Raw genomic sequence first — 22,977 nt, forward strand, 5'->3', positions numbered from 1 at the left:
CAACAAAATGAACGAATCTTTTTTCGAGTCATTTCGTTCATTTCGTTCATTTTAGCAAAATGTAATTAAAATGTTACGTGTTACTTCCCCAACACATCTACTACTTATGCAAACGTTCATCCCACTACAAACAATACAAAACTACAATGCTATAAGATTCAGAAATGATTAATTCATTACCTGGGTCTTCAGTTTATGACAAGCTGATTAAGCTCACCTCACCTCTTGTCTGACAAGTCTTCGGGTTTAAGTCATTCCTTAATGACGTGACAGACCCATACACTAAGCCAATGCATTCTGAGCCGGAAAGAGAATTGATTAGTTCTTTTTATGAGTCTTTCGGGTTTTGAGTCGTTCCTTAATCACGTGACAGACCCATACGCTATTTCTGACATTTCTGTCACTGTTTTTGTTACTGTTTCTTGAGGATCTGTGGTGTGTTATTATAAATAAATAAAGCCCTGTTATAAATAAAGTATTGATTAATTTATCTTTTTGACTGTCTATCTGTAAATAAACACTAGGCTATATAATAATATAATAATCCAAACCTACAATACAAAGTATTTATAGCCTAGTTTGTTCATTTTTACTCCGATTTTGAGTTAGCTGTTATAATAATTGCTTTTCCTAGTCAGACTTGACATATTAGTCTAATATATGTATAAGAAGATTGCTCAAAAAGGACATAATGACATAAATTAAAAGCAAATAACATTTTGAATTTGAATTATTAATGTTAGTTTAAGACATCAAGGTTATGATAACTTCAGCTTTAACAGTTGTAACACAAACTCAAACAAAACTGGAGAGTTAACGTTATTTACTAATAAATATAATGTGCTTGGGTCACACAGCACAGCGTATGGGTCTGTCACATGATTAAGGAACGACTCAAAACCCGAAAGACTCATAAAAAGAACTAATCAATTCTCTTTCCGGCTCAGAATGCATTGGTAGCGTATGGGTCTGTCACGTGATTAAGGAACGACTCAAAACCTGAAAGACTCATAAAAAGAACTAATCAATTCTCTTTCCGGCTCAGAATGCATTGGTAGCATATGGGTCTGTCACGTGATTAAGGAACGACTCAAAACCCAAAAGACTCATAAAAAGAACTAATCAATTCTCTTTCCGGCTCAGAATGCATTGGTAGCGTATGGGTCTGTCACGTGATTAAGGAACGACTCAAAACCCGAAAGACTCATGAAATGAACTAATCAATTGAATCATCAGGTGTACTACTACAAGCAGTAAAGAAGCTGTAGAATATTGCACATGCGCGACTGAATGAATCACCCCCCGAGACGACTCGTTCTTCCCGAGTCACATTAAAGATTCGTTCAAAATGAACGAATCGTTCAAGAACGACACATCACTATAACACACCTGTCTGCCATCATCCTCATCCACTCCCCATAAAAGCCAGCACCACACCCAGGCTTTGTCTGGTCTTGTCCTTACTAACTTGGACTAATGTATATTGTTGCTTGCTACTCACCTGGATCAACTTACCTGTATTCTCTCTACACTGTTAGACATTTCAAGGGGTTTTTTTTCAACAGTGTTGCCAGTAAGTTACTGTAATTAAGATTTACAGTACTATAACCGTATTTCAGTTTTACAGTAACTACATGATACTGTAATTATGTAATGCGGTGCAATTACTGTAAAAAACCCAGGTAATCAGTACACTACTGTAATTATTTGTCCTAAATATAGATTTCATAATTTTTATATAGAATTAATTTAATTAAGTACTACTGAGATACAATTCACACAAAATTATTCCAAAATATCATTTTATTTTTTATTTAAAACATTGCATAAACATTGCGTCTTAATGTTTTTGAAAGAAGACTGTTCAAGAAACATTTCTTCTTATTATGAATGTTCTCCTCTAAATCGAAAAAAAAGACAACACACTGTTTTTGTCCACCTTTGGAAATAAATGAACTTCTCCAAAGATTGGTTCCAGTTCAGAACTTGACTGACAACATCAGAATGTTTCCTGGTCTGTCCACGAAAACAAATGTACTCAGTCCTTCAAAGGAGATCCAGGCTCTAACACTATATAAAAACATGAGTGTGAGAGAGAAAGGAGAGAATTCCATATTAGTGTCAAATTATTTTTAACCTCTGTTTTCAAATCTTTTTTTTACTATAACTTAAAGGGTTAGTTCACCCAAAAATGAAAATTCTGTCATTTATTACTTACCCTCATGCCGTTCCACACATGTAAGACCTTCGTTCATCTTTGGAACGCAAATTAAGATATTTTTGTTGAATAGCATAGGGAGCAATGACATTTCCTCTCTCAAGATCCATTAATGTACTAAAAACACATTTAAATCAGTTCATGTGAGTACAGTGGTTCAATATTAATATTATAAAGCCATTAGAATATTTTTGGTGCACCAAAAAAACAAAATAACGACTTATATAGTGATGGCCGATTTCAAAACACTGCTTCATGAAGCTTCGGAGCGTTATGAATCTTTTTTTTGTCGAATCAGCGGTTCGAAGTGCCAAAGTCACGTGATTTCAGTCGGTTGAAATCGGCCATCACTATATAAGTCGCACCAAAAATATTCTTGTTTTTTTATAATATTAATATTGAGCTACTGTAATTTAAGTAATCTTTTTGTCAATAGCATATTCAAAAATTTCATCTGAACTGTAAATTAAATTATGCCAGATTAAATTAATACTTACATATCCTAAATTCTGCCCAAAAATGCTGAAATCCATAGAGAGAAAGATTGTAATCGACGATTTAGCCAATTTCAGCCTATCTGGAGGGAAGGGGGAGCTGTGTGAGATAAATACACAGTAAGACGCATGCAAGAAATCATTATGTGATGATTTTTCTCCTCCCTATATTAGTTAACCCACCTGTGCGCTGATATTAGGACCTTCCTGGTAAGTTGGGACTGCAATGGTAGAGTCTTCGGCCTAATAAAAGATAAAAATAATTCAAAACTATAAACTAAAGTTGTTTAGAATGCTAAATTTGGTATGAATGATTTAGTGAGAGTTTTAATGCAGTGCTTACCTCGATAAATGTAATCTGGTCAGACTGAACAACATAGAAAATGGTCCATCTTCTGATTGGTTCATTTGCTATGTAATGAATAAAATGTTTGAAATGATGCAAAGTCACTTATTTGATAAAAAAGCAAATTTATAATGCTACCTAGTCTGCACCAGTTAATCCACTGCTTGCTTCACATATTGCTAATTCAACAATGCTAGTGACTGATGCATTAGCTGTGCTTCAGCTACTACGGACAATGACAATGAACTTTGTGGCCCGTAAAATGTCGCTGTGGCACGCTTTTAAACCAGTTTTACAATAATATAGGCAGAAAACATTGCTTTTGTTAAGTCATTTAAGTAACAATATGATTTCAAATACAGCTTTACCTCAGAAATCTTGCTAGCAGTCACCGGCGCTTTGTTGCAGTTGAGACCTTTAAAACACGCATACATAAATTGTAGTAAATATTAAATTCCATAATCTAACAAAATCTTTTGTCAAATGAAACGTTAACGCAGTTTAACGTGGTAAAGATTTTTTTTTTACCTTGTTTGCTGGTCTCTCTCTCTCGGGGATAAGTCTTCACGGGGTGCATCAGTACACCGGCCGCAGACTGTAGCGCTGCCGCGCTGGTTCCGTCTCTACCCCGGAAGCGAACGACGCGATTCAACAAAAGACAGAACCCATTACAATCACTGTTGTTTGTACTGAATGCTCCGGCGCGACACGACAAATCCCAGACAGTATAACGTTACTGATGGCCCGTTATATGTACGGTACTCCGAGTCCAAGCGCTCGCGCTATTTCTGACACAAGGGACAAACAGGTTTGCATTTTGTAAAGGTCCGGTAGCTTCAATGTGTCCAATAAAGACAGCCACGGGCTGTTATCGTTGTAGACACGCGGTGTAAGCCAAATAATGTCAAACCAAATGTACAAAAAGAAGAAAATAAAAAAATGGAGCCAGAGGATCCGTTACAGCAAATACAGTAGTATACTGCAAATTTAAAAAATACAGTAAATCGCTGTATGTAGTGTGTAACGTCACAGAAAATTCCCATGATGCAAAGGGAATCACAGTTATTTACTGTAAAGAGAATTAGCAGTACAATACTGGGTGATATATGGTAAATAACTGTAGAAATTACAGAAATGTCTAACAGTGTAGGGATGGGTAAATGAAGCCTCATGAAGCACTGAGGCTTCCCCCTGACTGTTCCGGGAAAAGATTCAAAGCTTCAAGAGTGTCAAGAACAGCGTCATCTGCTGCTTATTTAAAACATATCAGCCAGAAGCTTTTGAAAGAAGCTCTGTCAGATGACATAACCACCACACGCTCCACAGTTTCAATGTTATGTGTACAAATAAAAGCCTTACCTGTGTGTTTCATTTGTCCATTAAATAAATTAATTTACCCTTTAAAGTGTGACAATAAAATATAATATGACCTTACATGATTTAATATGATGCAATGTACTATTTATCTCTACACGCATTCACTAAAAAAGGACATTGTGTTATAGGATCATCTGTTTTTAAATGTGCTTATGACACTTTGATAGTGCTTGTGTAACTGTAGGAAAGACAGGAAGGGGATAAAATTGCCAACGAGGACTTGTTAAGTAAGATCTGGGGTTCGAACCTTCTGATACGCAAAGCGAAACGCGCATGTGATTGGATATAAACTGAGGCTTCATTTGTCATCGATCACGTGACCAATACACACCCCGATACGGGGCTTCGCTAGAAATTGTGTCGCATAGATTTAGAAGTTAATGCAAACCCTGCCTTATGCTTGCTACTGGCACTGCTTACATGTTTGCATACAATTTATTATTTGAGTGTTGATTATCTAAAAATAAATATCAATTGAATTTAGGCTAATATTTTGGGCTCTGTTTGTAGCCTTTAATATTAGGGCTGACCGATATATCGCATGCGATTGTCATGCGCATTTCGTCAGAAAAGCCGGTTCCCTGATTACCGCTAAATCACCATCACCTGCTTTCAAATGGACAGCATTGAATAGCCAGAGCCGTAGATCACTGACAAGCCACGCAATATCGTGTTCATATCGCAGATGAATTGCCTTCAATAATGAACGTGACATTGCATGGCTTGTCAGTGATCTACGGCTCTGTCTATTAAATGCTGCTCCATTTGAAAGCAGGTGATGATGATTTAGCGGCAATCAGGGAACTGGCTTTACTGATGAAATGCGCGTGACAATCGCATGCGATATATATCGGTCAGCCCTATTTAATATTGTAGGAATGTTCAAGTAAGGGCATAGTTTACAGCATTAGCAGACATGATTGTTTTTATCCTTAAACTTTTCTTTTTGTATTTTTTTTTTTTTTTTTTTTTTTAAAACCGACACAATTTGGTTAGTGAACTACTTACTTTCTCGTGCTGTACCGAACCCGTACTCAACCGAACCTGAAAGACGCACAAAACCTCTTCCGGGAGCTCAAATGTGCTGCGTAACCAGTAAGGTTCATTCTAGTGTGTTACGCAGCACATTTGAGCTTCCGGAAAAGAGGTTTGTTCTTGTGCGTCATTCAGGTTTGGTTGAGCTTCTGCTTATGTTTGCTGGTCAATGTTTATATGTGAGTAAACAGTGATTGTCTCATCAGAAAATTTGGGCTAAACCCCTTGATTCATATGGATTAGTTTGTATTTCTTTATGAATTAGTTGTGAAAACCGTCTATGGAGGGACATAATGCGGTTTCACTTTCTTTTAATCTGTCCCTATAATTTAATATGTAATTATACATGTAAGTACGGAGTAATAAGTACATTTACTTGGTTTTGGTTTGGTTTAGGGTTAGCTGCATGAAATTATGCCTAATTTATGGTTATTACTATAGGAAATGCATGTAACAAGGACACATTAACATAAATTGTTACCTAGAATGCTGTCAGATTTCATCAAAAAGATCTTCATTTGTATTCCGAAGATGAAAGAAAAAAATCGTATGGGTTTGAAACGACATGAAGGTGAGTAATTAATGACAGTTGTCATTTTTGGGTGAACCAACCCTTTAAAATTTACTTTCTTATGTAAGTGTATCGTGTTTTTTTTAGCATTATAATATAGTGTTAAAAATACAACCCAGTCTCATATGAAAACGTATCCTGACTACGTTGGTCCAAAGTGCAAAACGTAGAGGGGTTACAACAATGGCCCTTAAATTGTATGACTGTTACATTTTTTTTTTTTTGCCTATTGTTTTGCGTCCAAGTCACGTGACTTTAGAGAGCCCGGCCGTGAGAACAAAAAACATGGCGGACATTTCTCTACTTTTTAGTGAAAAAAACAATATTTTGAGTTAGTTTCTGCATAAAAATAAGCTTTGATTACATTTTTAGCGAGAAATATATATTCTATTTTCATAATATTCACTCAGTGAATGTACATAATCACTCACTTGCGCGTTGTTGCAAAGATTTTTCTGATCTCGCCAGAATAATGTGAAACTGCTACGTTTTGGTTGCTATGGACAATATTTTGAGTTAGTTTCTGCATAAAAATAAGGTTTGATTACATTTTTAGCGAGAAATATATATTCTATTTTCATAATATTCACTCAGTGAATGTACATAATCACTCGCTTGCGCGTTGTTGCAAAGATTTTTCTGATCTCGCCAGAATAATGTGAAACTGCTACGTTTTGGTTGCTATGAACAATATTTTATTTTCTGCATCAAAATAAGGTTTGATTACATTTTAAGCAAAAAATATATATTATTTATTTTCATAATATTCATTCAGTGAATGTACATAATCACTCGCTTGCGCGTTGTTGCAAAGATTTATCTGATCTCGCCAGAATAATGTGAAACTGCTACGTTTTGGTTGCTATGAACAATATTTTGAGTTAGTTTCTGCATAAAAATAAGGTTTGATTAAATTTTTAGCGAGAAATATATATTCTATTTTCATAATATTCACTCAGTGAATGTCAACCCGTTCTCACTCCTGACCGTTCTCACGCTGAAGAAGTCTCCTTCAGAACACATCGCGATATTTGGCATCAGTTCGCGTGTGCTGGATGTTGGTAAGTAGTCGTAAATACGCTGTTCTAATGTTTGATATAATGTCTTTTCTGTTTGCAGATATTAATCAGATTAACGTTAGCTCCCTCATGTTTAGTCACTGCATTATATCTGTCACCTCCGCTGAGGTTTTGCTTTTCATTGCTTTCTATATTAAATACTAAACTAGGGTGATTAAACACTGTCACGTGACGTGCAATATATTGCACAATATATATAACATATTCATATCAGGTTCAAAGTAGTACAAGTGTAGTTTCAAAATGGTATTTGTTGTAGAAGCACGGTAAAAAACAACACTTACCATGCTTTTTACCACAGTATTGGTCGTTTTAATGTGATTTTTGTTGTAAATACAGAGTAACCACAACACTTATCATGCTTTTAATGCCTAATAGTGTTAAATCCAAAAACTTTAAGGTCAATAAGAACTTCTTTCCTATATATATTTATATATAAACCTATATATTATAAATAATGATATTTTCTTTTCTCTTGTTTTAGCTGAAAAAGACAAAAAGGGCCTTTTGGAAATGGATGAAGGAGACAGAAAGCTGCAAAGGCAAATAATTGCAATGGTATGTATGTGTTGCTTTTAACCCTTTATCAAACATTTTATCAAGCATTTGTTAAATAGTCTCACAGTAAATTAAAATTAAAGTCAAATCCTGTACATATTTATCACCTTATTTGTAAATCAGTTGTGCCCCTTCTTGGACAGTTGGACGTCCCACACATAAAAGTTTATATTAATTCCATTGAATTCTTTAAAATGATTACAGATTGGGCCCAAAATGTTCCAATGATACATGATGTCTCTCCGCACCTCATAACTACCTCTGTTTGCAAGAGTGAAAATTATCATTTGACCTGTCACATGACATCAGATATTCAATTATTTTGTCATGATCATTTACACTGCTGATAATGTCCTGCTTGCATGTGAAACATGTTATTTATTTATTTTTATTATTTATTTTTTAAAATATGAATATAGCTTGCTATACTTTTAATCATGGAAATGCCCACACATCAGTGAACTTATAACATAAATGCATGTAACATTTAATTGTGCAACACTCTTTACAGAAGGAAATCCTACGGTTATGTATGAACTCACAACATCATCATCAAGTGCTGTGCTGGGCACATTGGGTAACAAGTGTCCTCCAACGTATCCAATCTGTGACCACATTCTCCACATCTTCCCATGGGACACCAACATTCTTCAGGCCTTCGTTTCCATGTCTTCCCCTGCATTCTCCTGGTGGTGTCCACTTCATATCTGTCTTTGGGTGTTGTTGTTTGGTCATGCTTAGGGTGTGTCCAGGGAGGTGCACCCTTCACTCTGTCACAGTTTTTAAAAAGTCTTCACGTGGACTCCTCCTTATGATCTCCTTGAAACGTGCAGAACCAATATTGAAAATAGTAATTTATCTTTTTCCATATTCTTGCCTTTACCAAAGAAGCACCAGTGCTCATCCGGAGTTTTGGTAAAAGTTCTAGTAATGCTTTGCGACTATAGTCAAATATGTATTTCTGCATGTGTGTATAGCAGCTGTTTGTCCGAACAATTGAAGTTAGTGAGAGTGTTCAGGAAAACCCTCTGAGAACAATCAATATTTATTTAATTCTGTTTGGTGCTGATATAGAGTATTACAGAAATGACACATTGACATTCTGGACATTATTCTGTGAGTTTGTTACCTCTTCATTTAGATGGACTTGAAAATGTCTTGCATTTTGTTTCATTAAACCTTTTATTACAGTGTCACTATAGTAAATGTGCACCTTAACTACATCTATGGTATCATTATATCAGTACCTGGATAATGTAAATGTAACATACCCATGAATGTATTTTATAGAAGCATTTTATTGCTGAAAATATTTAACATTTATAAAATGCATTAACTATTTGAATTTGCCTTTCATTTAGTTACAGTAAAAGTGAACAATAAACACAATATTGTATTGTATTAAAGTTGAGAATGTAAAATGTTATTTTTTCCCCCTATTCTTTAAAGAAACTTATTTTCACATGGAATTTTATCTCATCTCTTGGTTTGTAAAAATAATACTTCATCATATCGATTTGTGTAGTTATATTTCACTATAATAGATTGCCTCTGTAACTGGATATATTTTTTTCTCACAATTAACTGATTTTTATACTGTTGTGCAGTAGTTTGGGGACTACATTTGTCTTTGACACTAAATATTGGAATATGATTACAAAATCGAGTACATTCATTATGCTTTTATTTATATTTATTTTAATTCCAAGAGTTCAAATGGTGAAGAATGGTATAAATAAGTGATTAAATGTATACCTTTAATATACTACATATCTACTGTAAATGTTAGAAGCACTTTAGTAGATGCAATTATATCTCTTTCAAATATATTTATGCATCAGTTTAAAACACAAAGGAGTCTTTCGTTGTAAAATGTGATTTTTATTATATTTAATTAGATTAATTATATATTTAAGGAATCTTTCTCGTCAGCCGGAACCGAAGGAGATCTGTCGTCATTTACCATAAATGGACAAGTAAGCGTGACGCATCTGTTCAGCCGTGTTGTGATTGGCTGTGACTCTATCGCAGAACTCGCTGTGATTGGACTACCTTTCAACCCATATAAAACGGCGCTTTATCTTACAAAGTTTGTTTTAGTGTGAATATTACGTTACTCATACATTAAGTTAACTATAAAGTGTTTCCATGTTGTGAGAAATTACTCCTTTACCGAGATCCCAACCCTAACCCTAGCTTCTCAATGAACTACAGCGCCATGTTTCCCGTTCATTGATAGAATGACAGAGACTTATGGGTAATGTAGTTTAAAACGTTTAGTAAAGAAATGATAAATGTTAAAATAATAAGATCTTTAATGGACAACTCGATATCTAAATATGTTTATTTTGCAAACATTTATTACATATATGAGGGACAGGCTGAAATTTAATATTTTACTGTAATCACTATTAAAAAACCTTTATGCCAGCTTTCCATGTATGTCTGAAAACTGTGCCCAACATTATTTAGTAATCATAGCATAAGCAGTTGTCCTGTTGATTTTCTCTTTGATACGCTAACCGGACTTTGTGTTACAGCCATTTGAAATGTGCATTTTTTTTTTGCTCTTCCAGGGGCCGGTACTGGCCCCTTGGGGGTGGAAGGGCATTAAAATCTACACAGGTGTGTACTCCTCATCATGGATAACAAACGTTGTTGAATCACATTTAAATATTGCAGTATTTTATCATTTCCTCATTTTCCATTCTAACATCATGCTTGTATAGGTTTTTGATGGGTATTGTGAGACCATCTGATGAAATATGGAAATATTATAACAAAATGTTGTAATACAATAATAATAATAATAATAATTGATTAATTGAATAGTAGTTGATTATTTCTTTGCTTTTTTTTTGTATGAACACCAATAAATATAATGGATGAACCCACAACAACTTGCCATTATCCAGCTGCCAGTGTTGGCAGTAAACTAAAAACTATTTATATTTACACTTCACTATTACTTACACAAGGATAATGCACTATTCAGTAAAATAAGAAACTGTGCCAAAATGACATTATCACCCCCTCTTCTTGCTCCTCACATGCCTGACATCAGTAATGTCCAGCTGTCATTTTGAATGCAGTAGTAGATGTACCAGAATGATCAACATCGATCTTCTTCAACTCTGCTTGAAGTGTTTGTATCAGTATAACCCACTGCAGCCTCTCTTTATTCACATTCCTTCCCTTTATTTATCTGGAAACTGCCATCCTTGTCACAACATGAAAGTATATGCAACTTTTGGTGCATTGTTGTCCCAAACAATCATGGAAATTATATGTCATTTTTTTAAATTATGAAATAAACTCAGCTTAGTTAAATTGTATTTACTCTACCAAACACCACGTTCACCATAATTTATTACACAACACTTTATTGGAGGATACAGCATAAGGTTGAAATTTGCATAAAGACAAATGAGATTCAAGATAAATAAAAACGTGTCTTCAAAAATACGTTAACGTCATAATAATCCATTCACAGACTTTACTCCTATTGCACAAATGAGCGCCACAGAATCCCATCCAGTCAACTATGATCCAGAAAACAGATTTGATATTGAGTTTAAAATAAAGATTCATTATCACAGCTGAACTGGGTTCTTGCTCTTCCCTGTACATGTCTCTATCATGTTCATGTTCTTCTTCTTCTAAACAGTTTGTTCAGTTGTACTCTACAGTACAACTGATGACCAGAAGATGTGATCACTGATGTGCTGTAGCTTTTTCTCAACCAGAGGAAGAAGTCTTAACATCCCATTGTCAGGCGTTCTTCAGTCCTGGTCTAAAAGTAAAACAAAAAAACACACAATTCAAGTTAAGTAGTTTAATGGACAGCCAGGTCAGCTTATGTTCTGCATGATTTAAACAGTGGTGGGCTACTCTGGCCCTCAGCGTCCACGGTCCTGCAGATTTAGCTCCAACCTCAAACCCAACTGCCTGTAACTGTCTATAAGTACACCTGAAGACTTTGGTTAAAATTTTCAGGTGTGCTCAATTATGGTTGGAGGTAAACTCTCCACCTCAAAAAGGAGACAGCAAAAGGGCTAGATTTGCCTGTTCCTGATTTAACTTTACAAAACAGCAGTACATAATATAATGCAGCACAGACTGTAAGCTAAGTACTGAACAAAAACTGTTTTACCCATATTAACAGCAACATGTTTTAAAAATCTTTTAGAAAGGCATGCTCTCTTTTGAGCCTTGATTTCTTTCAGGACAACATACTCTTCTGTTTCTTGTTTCAAGAGCATAATTTGGTCAAAAACCAAGTGATAACCTGTACAATGTAAAATTGTTAAAATACTGCAATAAAAACTTTAAGGCAAGAATTAAGAATAGGCACAGGACTTACTGTACTCATGAAGAAGCCATGGCCATGCATAGTTTCTGCCTCTTGTGTTCCTCCGTAGCTGCACATCAGTCGTTTTTCCTCTAGGATCTTCTGTTAGTGACTTCACTTGCTATCTGTTTTAAAACACAAATACAATGTTTTAGGTCTGTGCAGTATAAGGCCTTATTTCAAGCCAAAAAAACTAGGTATTACACATAATTTAAAGAACATTTACTATTTAATTCCTATTATACTATATTATATTATATTAACTCATTATCTTCCAAAGCTTCCCTGTCTGCTTTTATCTAAAAAAACAAACAAACAAACAAACAAACAAAAAAAAAACAGAAGGAACAGTTTTTAAGAACTTTTTAAGAACTTAATAGTCCTTTGAGAGAACAACATTAAATTCTGTACTACATATTACAGCATTGCCTCAACACAAGACATACCAATGGACTTCTGTCTTCTTTGGGCATGAGATGGTCATGTTCCTTCCTCACCCTAAACAAAGGACTTCGATGAGCTTGCTTTAATATAAGGACTGGTCTTCCTTCTCTGCACAGAAAAACAAGAAAGTCTCTACTTACTCTGTGTGCAATTACTCTTGTTCTTAAAACATACAAATTGAGACAGTTATAAATAAGTTAATTTACCATACCATCCAGGAGAGCATTTGATGAGTAAATACTGATTTAAATATCTAGAAACTTTACCTGGAAAGGGCTGATCACGGCAGGTTTGCAGCGACTCACTAGTAGCTCTTGTGAGGGTCGGCTCTTAAAAGAGCTGTTGAGTTTGATGTTGTAGAGATCCTAAAAAGAAGGACTAAGTAATCTGCAAGTAATCCTGCAAGACAGAAAGGAAGGTAAATTTAAAACATCACATTCAAGTTGTCAATTTACACATAACTGTAGGATTTCCTTCTGTAAAGAGTGTTGCATAATTAAATGTTAAATGCATTTATGTAATAAGTTCACTGATATGTGGGCATTTCCATGATTAAACATATGTCTTTAATAGCAAGCTATATTTATATTTAAAAGAATAAATAAAAATAACATGTTTCACATGCAAGCAGGACATTATCAGCAGTGTAACTGATTAGATATTGAATAGACATCAGATATTCAATTATTTTGAATATGACAAAATAAGGTGATAAATATGTACAGGATTTGACTTTAATTTTAATTTACTGTGAGACTATTTAACAAATGCTTGATAAAATGTTTGATAAAGGGTTAAAAGCAACACATACATACCATTGCAATTATTTGCCTTTGCAGCTTTCTGTCTCCTTCATCCATTTCCGAAAAGGCCCTTTTGTCTTTTCAGCTAAAACAAGAGAAAAGAAAATATCATTATTTATAATATATAGGTTTATATATAAATATATATAGGAAAGAAGTTCTTATTGACCTTAAAGTTTTTGGATTTAACACTATTAGGCATTAAAAGCATGATAAGTGTTGTGGTCACTCTGTATTTACAACAAAAATCACATTAAAACGAACAATACTGTGTTAAAAAGCATGGTAAGTGTTGTTTTTTTACCAGGTTTCTACAACAAATACCATTTTGAAACTACACTTGTACTACTTTGAACCTGATATGAATATGTTATATATATTGTGCAATATATTGCACGTCACGTGACAGTGTTTAATCACCCTAGTTTAGTATTTAATATAGAAAGCAATGAAAAGCAAAACCTCAGCGGAGGTGACAGATATAATGCAGTGACTAAACATGAGGGAGCTAACGTTAATCTGATTAATATCTGCAAACAGAAAAGACATTATATCAAACATTAGAACAGCGTATTTACGACTACTTACCAACATCCAGCACACGCGAACTGATGCCAAATATCGCGATGTGTTCTGAAGGAGACTTCTTCAGCGTGAGAACGGTCAGGAGTGAGAACGGGTTGACATTCACTGAGTGAATATTATGAAAATAGAATATATATTTCTCGCTAAAAATGTAATCAAACCTTATTTTTATGCAGAAACTAACTCAAAATATTGTTCATAGCAACCAAAACGTAGCAGTTTCACATTATTCTGGCGAGATCAGATAAATCTTTGCAACAACGCTAGCAAGCGTTTAGTGATTATGTACATTCTCTGAGTGAATATTATGAAAATAAATAATATATATTTTTTGCTTAAAATGTAATCAAACCTTATTTTGATGCAGAAAATAAAATATTGTTCATAGCAACCAAAACGTAGCAGTTTCACATTATTCTGGCGAGATCAGATAAATCTTTGCAACAACGCGCAAGCGAGTGATTATGTACATTCACTGAGTGAATATTATGAAAATAAATAATATATATTTTTTGCTTAAAATGTAATCAAACCTTATTTTGATGCAGAAAATAAAATATTGTTCATAGCAACCAAAACGTAGCAGTTTCACATTATTCTGGCGAGATCAGATAAATCTTTGCAACAACGCGCAAGCGAGTGATTATGTACATTCACTGAATGAATATTATGAAAATAAAAAATATATAATATATCCTTAAAATGTAATCAAACCTTATTTTGATGCAGAAAATAAAATATTGTTCATAGCAACCAAAACGTAGCAGTTTCACATTATTCTGGCGAGATCAGATAAATCTTTGCAACAACGCGCAAGCGAGTGATTATGTACATTCACTGAGTGAATATTATGAAAATAGAATATATATTTCTCGCTAAAAATGTAATCAAAACTTATTTTTATGCAGAAACTAACTCAAAATATTGTTTTTTTCACTAAAAAGTAGAGAAATGTCCGCCATGTTTTTTGTTCTCACGGCCGGGCTCTCTAAAGTCACGTGACTTGGACGCAAAACAATAGGCAAAAAAAAATGTAACAGTCATACAATTTAAGGGCCATTATTGTAACCCCTCTACGTTTTGCACTTTGGACCAACGTAGTCAGGATACGTTTTCATATGAGACTGGGTTGTAAAAATATTACCATTAAACATTTTGCTTTAGAATCAACTATCGCAGATCAAATAATTTGTCAAACATTTGTGTTTTCAATAAATGTTTGACAGACTGCATAAACAAACAAACCTTCTCTGAGGTTTAATTTTAGATTTTAAATTAAATGTAGCAAGTAGGGCTAGAGTTTGGGTAAGGCTTAATGATATTTTATTTGAATTATTTACATTCTTCTTCCATTTTACATTCTTTTTATTACATTCTTCTTAGGTTCAGGTTGCAAAATTGTATTAAATAAATTGCTCCATAAAGTACATTTGGCAGTCCTTGAACTTTTTATTAGTCTTATTAGTCTTCTGCAGTCTTTGAGATGTTTTGTCTTTATGCTTGTGTGTCCACGTAGTGTCTATACACGTGATACATTTATACACATACACAGTGATTTTCTCATTTAATCTCAGACTTGGCTCCATTAGTCCCTACAGTTCTACTGTTAGTCCCAGTGAACATCAGTGCAGATCTAGAATGTGAATTTATGAAAAGGTTAGCACCTCCTGTAACAAGCGCACTAATTGAAGAGTATTCTCAGTGGTCCCTGAGAAAAGGTTAAACTCCATCTGTTGACCAAGTTGCTATAAAGGAAACTGCACCAAAGAAAGACTTGTTTGGAATCTTTTAGATGTTTGGAGAAATGAACTACACTTACTACAGGCTATTCATACAATGGACAAATTTGATAAATCTATTTTATTTTTTTTATTTTTTTTAATAGTTTCCTTAATCTGAGTGGTACAAGACTTTGTTACTTTTGCTAACACGCATGCACGCACACACACTGTAACGAAGCGGGACTGAGGCAGAGATCCAAATGCAAGATTTTATTTACAGTGAGCATAGTCGTACAGGCTGGGTCGATCAGGGGCAAACAGGAACAGACAGAACCGTAGTCAGGGTACAGGCAGTAGATCGAGGCAGGCGGATATCATTCACAGAACAGTATACAAGGCAAGAGTCAGGACAGGCAGCAACGGGTCAATAAACAGGAACAGGCAAGATCAAACACAGGCAGACAGGAAACAAGGAACCGCTCAGAAATGACACACTGGGTAATCAAGACTTAGCAAACTGGTGGTGTGAGTGAGTCCTTTATAGTACTGATAATGAGCTGCAGCTGGGTGTGGTGATCAGTGTGGTGTGCTAGGGTGGATGTGGCAACAGGTGATAGGTGGAGTGAGTGCATGTGATTGACAGGGGGGGATGATGGGAAATGTAGTCCGGAACTGACAGGATTCGTGACACACACACACACACACACACACACAAAAAAAAAAAAAACAAACAAACAAAAAAACCCTTAATTGGTCTTCCGTGGACAAAAAATGTGCACCCATAGGATAAATTCAACACAATGCAGATCATACATACAGCTGTGCTCAGAATTATAGGCACCCTTGGTTGGTTAAGTTTTTACGCCATGTTAGCATCATGGCTATTTACATGGCAAAAAAGGTCAATATCATCCATAAAATTTACATTATATAAAGCATTTCAACTTAACATAAGATAGAAAATCTAAAATACATTCAGGTGGTACAATTTCCAATATTCCATGCAAATATGTTTCTGAATAAAAGTGTTTTCTTGGCACCCTTGGTAAATATGATCAAAGATGACTGTTTAAAAAAACTGCATTGTTTCTCCTTTTGATCTTTAATTCATAAAATTAGCAAAATTCTAAATATATTTCTCCAAAACATGGTGCCACAGTTATTGGCACCCCTACAATTTTTTGAATAAAATATCTCTGAAATATATTCCTTTTCATATTTACTGTTTTTTTATTTTTTTATTTTTTTAGCACACCAGGGTGATCATGAACATGAAATTGTCTAGCCATGACTTAAACATGAGGAAACACGAAGGCCAAATTCCCATAATCATTCATCACAATGGGTAAAACCAAAGAATAAAGTTTGTTCAGCTTCACAAAATAGAAAGTGGCTGTAAGAAAATAGCTAAAGCATTGAAAATCCCAATTTCCACTATCAGGGCAATAATTAAGTTCCAATCAACTAAAGATGTTACAAATCTGCCTGGAAGAGGATATGTGTCTATATCATCCTAGGGCGGAGAGTTTGAGTTGCCAAAGTCTATCCAAGGATCACAGCTGGGGAATTGCAGAGATTAGTTGAGTCTTGAGTCTCAGAAAGCCTAAAAAAAAATTATCAAACAGCACCTACATCCCCACAAGTTGTTCAGGAGGGTTTCATGAAAAATCCTCTGCTCTGACCAAGAAACAATCTCCAGCATATTCAGTTGTCAGACACGACTGGAACTTCAAATGGGGCTTCTATGGTCAGATGAAAAAAAAAAAGAAAAAAAAAAAAACAGCTTTTTGGCAGCAAACTGATGGGTTTGATGCACACAGGGATAAAAAGTACCCCATGCCCACGGTTAAATATACTGCTGGATCTTTAGTGTTGTGGGCCTCTTTTTCTGCTGGAGGTCCTGGACATCTTGTTCAGATACATGGGATCATGGATTCTATCAAATACCAACAGATAAATCAAAACTTGACCGCTTCTGCTAGAAAACCTATAATGGACTGTGGTTGGATCTTCCATTAGGACAATGATCCAAAACAGACATCAAAACCAACACAAAAATGTGTCACTGAGAACAAAATTAAGCTTCTGCCATGGTCATCCCAGTCCCCTGAGCTGGACCCTAAAGAAAATTAGTGGAGTAAACTGAAAAGAAGTACCATGGAGCTGGGAATCTGAAGTATAGAGATTCTGTATAAGGGAATGGTCTCTGATCTCTTGTCAGGTGTTCTCCAAACTCATCATGCATTATAGGTGAAGACTCAGAGCTGTTATCTTGGCGGTTATAAAGGAGGTTGCAAAAAGTATTGAATAAAAGGGTGCCAATAACTGTGGCCAGTGTGTTTTGGAGAAACATCTTTTTTTAATTCTTTCACTTCAATGAAAAGTTGATTTTTGTGATTAATTTTAAATACAAGATCAAAAGGATTAACAGTGCAGATTCTTTGTTTCTTTGTTCATATTTACAAAGCCAATAATTCCAATAATAGCCAATAATGCCAATAATTCCGAGCACCACACATAAACGAAGGGGTTAAAAATTTTAATGGGTTTCAATGGGGAAATTTTAAATAGTTTTTTTAAGCACCTTATTACGACCTATAGAGTCCGGGAACGTGACTTCAGCAACGCAATGCATTGTGGGACTTTAGGTCACCGACAGTACAGTAGAGACTGGGAAATAGTGGAGGTAGATGTTAAAATTTATATTATACCAACCCGATCTCACGGCAATTCGTACGTATTTTACGAGGTGGCTAAATCGTATGAATTCATATGACCTCACTCGTACTAATTCATACGTTTTTTGCCAAATTGTATGTATTTTACGAGTTGACAAATTCGTATGAATTCATACGAATGACCTACCCCAAACCCCGCCCCTAAACCTAACCGTCACTGGGGTTTAGACAAATCGTACGAATTCGCACGAGTGAGGTCGTATGAATTTATACGAAATAGTCACCTCGTAGAATAAGTACGAATTGGTCGTGAGTATACAGTTAAAAACATATTAGAAAGGTGAACGCTGGCTATGTTATTAACTATCTGCATATGCTGACCAGCGTGGAAAACGGATGTGAAATGGAACGCCGTTTTTTTCCCATTTTCGGGATATTCTAAAATGCTTAACGTGGTTTAATGTTAACATTATACTAATAAACCATAGCCTACTATGTACAGAAAAGCAGTTGAGCCCAGAATTTGAAGGCAATTTGTTTAATTTCACGTTAAACGTTTTCCTCCCATATAAACTTTTTACACCATTTGTCCTATTTCCATTTTGCAAAACTATTTTTTTTTTATATTAATGACTACACCTACCCCACCCCTAATCCTACCCTTAGTGATTTATACTGCATATACACTTTATGAGCACATGCGTTCCCTTGGATCGAACCCACTATCGTATGATCACATGATTGCATATTGTTATATATTGCAATGCTCTGCCAATTGAGCTACGTGAAGCCTGAAATATGGGCTTTATTCCACTGAAAGGACCAGGGCTTTATTCCACAGAAAGTGGGACAGGTAAAATGGCTTTCTCTCTAGACATCAGTGTGGCTGAAATAGCGTTTATTGTTGTATTTAAGACCCCATCAATTAAATTGTTGACCATTTTACCTTTAAGGCTTAATATATGCTTAATATGCCATAGAATTGAAAATTGAATTTACCTTAGCTAAGTTGAATAACAAGAGGTCAGTACATGGAAATGACATACAGTGAGTCTCAAACACCATTGTTTCCTCCTTCTTATGTAAATCTCATTTGTTTAAAAGACCTTCGAAAAACAGGCGAATCTCAACATAACACAGACTGTGACGCAACAGTTAGCATCATTATAATAATATGTATGCCCCCAATATTTGCATATGCCAGCCCATATTCAAGGCGTTAGACAAGCTATTATTAACGTCTGGATCTGTGCACAGCTGAATCGTCAGACTTCATGCAGGTAAGCAAGCAAGGACAATAGCGAAAAATGGCAGATGGGGCAGTAATAACTGACACAATCCATGATATCATGATATTTTTAGTGATATTTGTAAATTGTCTTTCTAAATGTTTTGTTAGCATGATGCTAATGTACTGTTAAATTTGGTTAAAGTTACCATCGTTCCTTACTGTATTCACGGAGATCAGAGTCATGACGTTATTTTTATTATTAAACACTTGCAGTCTGTATAGTTCATAAACACAACTTCATTCTTTATAAACCACTCCAACAGTGTGTAATGTTAGCATTAGCCCGTTAGCTTTATTTAGTTATGCCCCCAAATAGGCAGATAAAAAATGAATTAAAAAAAAAAATCTATTGGGTATTTTGAGCTGAAACTTAACAAACACATACAGGGGACACCTTAGACTTATATTACATCTTGTGAAAAAGCGTTCTAGAGCACCTTTGAGACTTTTAAGACTTAAAAACTGCAAGAAAACAGACAATGCTTCAGCAAAGGTGTTTAACAATAAATAAATAAATAAATAAATAAATAAATAAATAAATAAATAAATATTATTTCAACAATGCAACATCTTTTTACCAACAATGTAAAATTTAACATTTCATCTCATTTAATGTCATAGTTTATACACTTTAATCCAGTATGCCAGCATAGAGCTATATGGCGCAATACACAGGATGGATCAAGGTTAAAATACAACCTCCATCATATGACAATGACGTGACTGGAATAAAGCAAATGGACTACAAAACCCGAACCTATCCTTTAGTCTTGCCTCTTGCCTCAATAGTGCTGCTGGCTAGCAGTGTCTAACTATGAAAATAACTTCTCAGCAATAGCTAAAGCAAAACACACAAAAAAGACTGAAATTTGGCTTGCTGTCATTGACAAGATCATAAATAAAATAGTCGACCATAAGGTTTCTAACAAACATAGAATTGTTTAGTCTTCACTGATTTAACGTTTTTCTGTTCTCTTTTCTGCTGTCACGGAGCAGTCCATCAGCATGACAAAGAAAGCTGATCCTGATTGGTCTTCATGTGTGCATTCAAAGTGCTGATTGGCTCACAGATAGAACCTTATAGAACCAAGTTCGAATTTGTAGATATAACTTTATTGTTTTCTATAAAAATTCCCAAAAATGTATACAACTTAAAAAAAAAAAAAAAAAGAAACATCACATAATGTAAATAAGTTGTCACAAAATACGAATATGTGACCAGTCACGGAAAGTAGGGACAGAAGTCGGTTCTGGGGCATTTTGAGTTATTCACAGATTCTGAAAGTGTAGTCTCCAAACTTTCCAACGATGTGTGACACATGGAAATCTGATAATGTTTGGAGAAGTTGTGGCCATTTAAAGGTAGGCATTCAAGAAAGCTCTATAGGGAGAAAAACGCCTCTAAAGTTGCAGTTCTCACCTGCTGGGAGTGACAATAGGGCTCATTTACATCTCATTTAGATAAACCATACCCCCTGTAAAGCTGCATGGACCGCATACTATTAATAATAAAGGTTAATGTGCATTGTAAATGTCATTAATTTATCTTTTTTGACTTTTATAAAAATGATTTAGAGGCTGAAATATGTGACTTTTTTTTGTCAAAACTCTATTTGAACTTGTGCATTGTAGATTGTTGTAAGACACTCCTTTAAAATCTGCCCATAATTTTTAATGTTATTATCTTAATGTTTATGTAACTATGGCTATTCAAAACACTTTTCAAGACAATAAATAAACGATTGAGACGATGAATGCATGTATTGACTGAATTTGTGTCTGAATAGCGCTCCCTCCGTGGGCGTGGCCACATTAGCGGATAATGAGCTGAATCACAGACTTCTGACATGGCTCTTTTTTCATACAGATTACATAAACACAGAATGTTTGTTTTCGATTTGACTTAGACGATTTAAAACCTGACATTTCAACGTTTTTTCAGACACAAGTATAATTTTTTTATGATTAGTATTCACTAAGTTACAGTTCATTTTCTGAGAACTATCAGATTGGACTTCGTTCAGAGGGAGATGAGAGATCACGCATCATGTTAGTTTTCTTTATTTTACAAAAAGCACAACATTTTGTTTTTACTCTGAGTGTACACAAATAAAAGAAGACATTCTATAGTTTCAATTGATATATTACTTATGTCTCTATGACAAAAAATGACGGAGTATTTTAAGTCTGTTTTGCTGCAATGTGAAAAAAATCCTGCAAAATGCGCCGGCGTGTTACCCGACTCCAGAGGTAATGTCTTATTATGCCGCTTTCATCGTCGCTCAGATCGTCTTCAGAATCAGTGAGCGCTTGTTCATAAGCATCCTGCTTGTCGAAGAAGTACTTAAAAACATTTTCGGTGTAACGGCCACGGTTCTTCATTGAATTTTGATGTCAGCTAGAGCCGGCCAGAGCGCTGCATAATAAGTAGCCACGCTTCCCAGTATGGAAATACACACAGACATGACACGCCCCTACTGCGTGCTAGAATCTCCGAAAAAGAAGCCGATTTCAACCTCAAAATGTACGCTTTTAAATATACCAATACTGCTATCTCAAACACGGAAAGGCTTCTTCGTGATCTCAACGAACAGATTCTGCAAAAAAACGAAAATCACCAATTTTGAAAAAAAATGCTTCTTTCTCCTTTTGCTCGAAAGTTGTGCTGCCGACTTGTGTCCCTGGTTTCCGTGACGGGTCACATATGTGAATAACTAAATTTTGACAAAAATGTCAGATAGAACCTTATAATTCCAAAGGGACGATATGTTTACCTCATTTTTTTTTCCTTCACATTTTTATCCAAAATAGGGAGTGTGTGAGCATTACTGAGCACTATAAACACGCTATAAACATATGCCTCACAGAAGTAATATAACTTATGATGTTCCAGGAAATCCCTAATATGGACAAAGGCATCCAACTCTGTCAACCAAACAAATGGGACAGTGGTGAACCTCTCTCAAATAAGAAACCTGAATAAAGATGATGTTGCATTACTACAGTATTTTGTTCATTCCAAGGGTTAAGGGGGGTGTATGAGAAATTTGGAATAGGTTTGGTGCGGAGGCAGACCTAAACAGAGTACCATATGAGACTTAAACTGGCAGCTTTCTTTGAGAAAAAAAGAGGGTACAGATAGAGTGGAAAGGGCACCGTTTACAACAAGCTCTGGGTGGGAGCCCAGAAAGAGCCAGGTGCAGGAATTGGTGTGCTGAATTATAGAGGAAGATGCGAGGATGGTTAGAAGAATCATAGGGATGGAGAAGGAATTTCATGCATGAGGTGCTCCGGAGTTTCTGCACAAATCAGTCCTGGTCTACATAGACAATATTTTGATTTACTCCCGGAGCATGGCCGACCATTGGCGCCATGTTGCGGAGGTCCTCCAATGCCTGAGGGACTTCCAACTCTACCTCAAGGCCG

The 22,977-nt window shown here is 35.2% G+C and overlaps 1 long non-coding RNA gene across 1 annotated transcript; it reads right to left on the bottom strand.

Moving 5' to 3' along the window:
• Positions 1 to 10,933: 10,933 nt before the first annotated feature.
• On the bottom strand, positions 10,934 to 13,338 carry LOC137002193 (uncharacterized). The gene is made up of 5 exons (XR_010891786.1): positions 13,289 to 13,338; positions 12,740 to 12,872; positions 12,476 to 12,581; positions 12,042 to 12,154; positions 10,934 to 11,471 (listed from the first exon to the last, which is right to left on the bottom strand). It is a non-coding gene; the product is annotated as an uncharacterized lncRNA (long non-coding RNA).
• Positions 13,339 to 22,977: the final 9,639 nt, after the last annotated feature.

The sequence above is a fragment of the Chanodichthys erythropterus genome, chromosome 15 (assembly GCF_024489055.1).
Source record: "Chanodichthys erythropterus isolate Z2021 chromosome 15, ASM2448905v1, whole genome shotgun sequence".
In the NCBI taxonomy this organism is placed as follows: Eukaryota; Metazoa; Chordata; class Actinopteri; order Cypriniformes; family Xenocyprididae; genus Chanodichthys; species Chanodichthys erythropterus.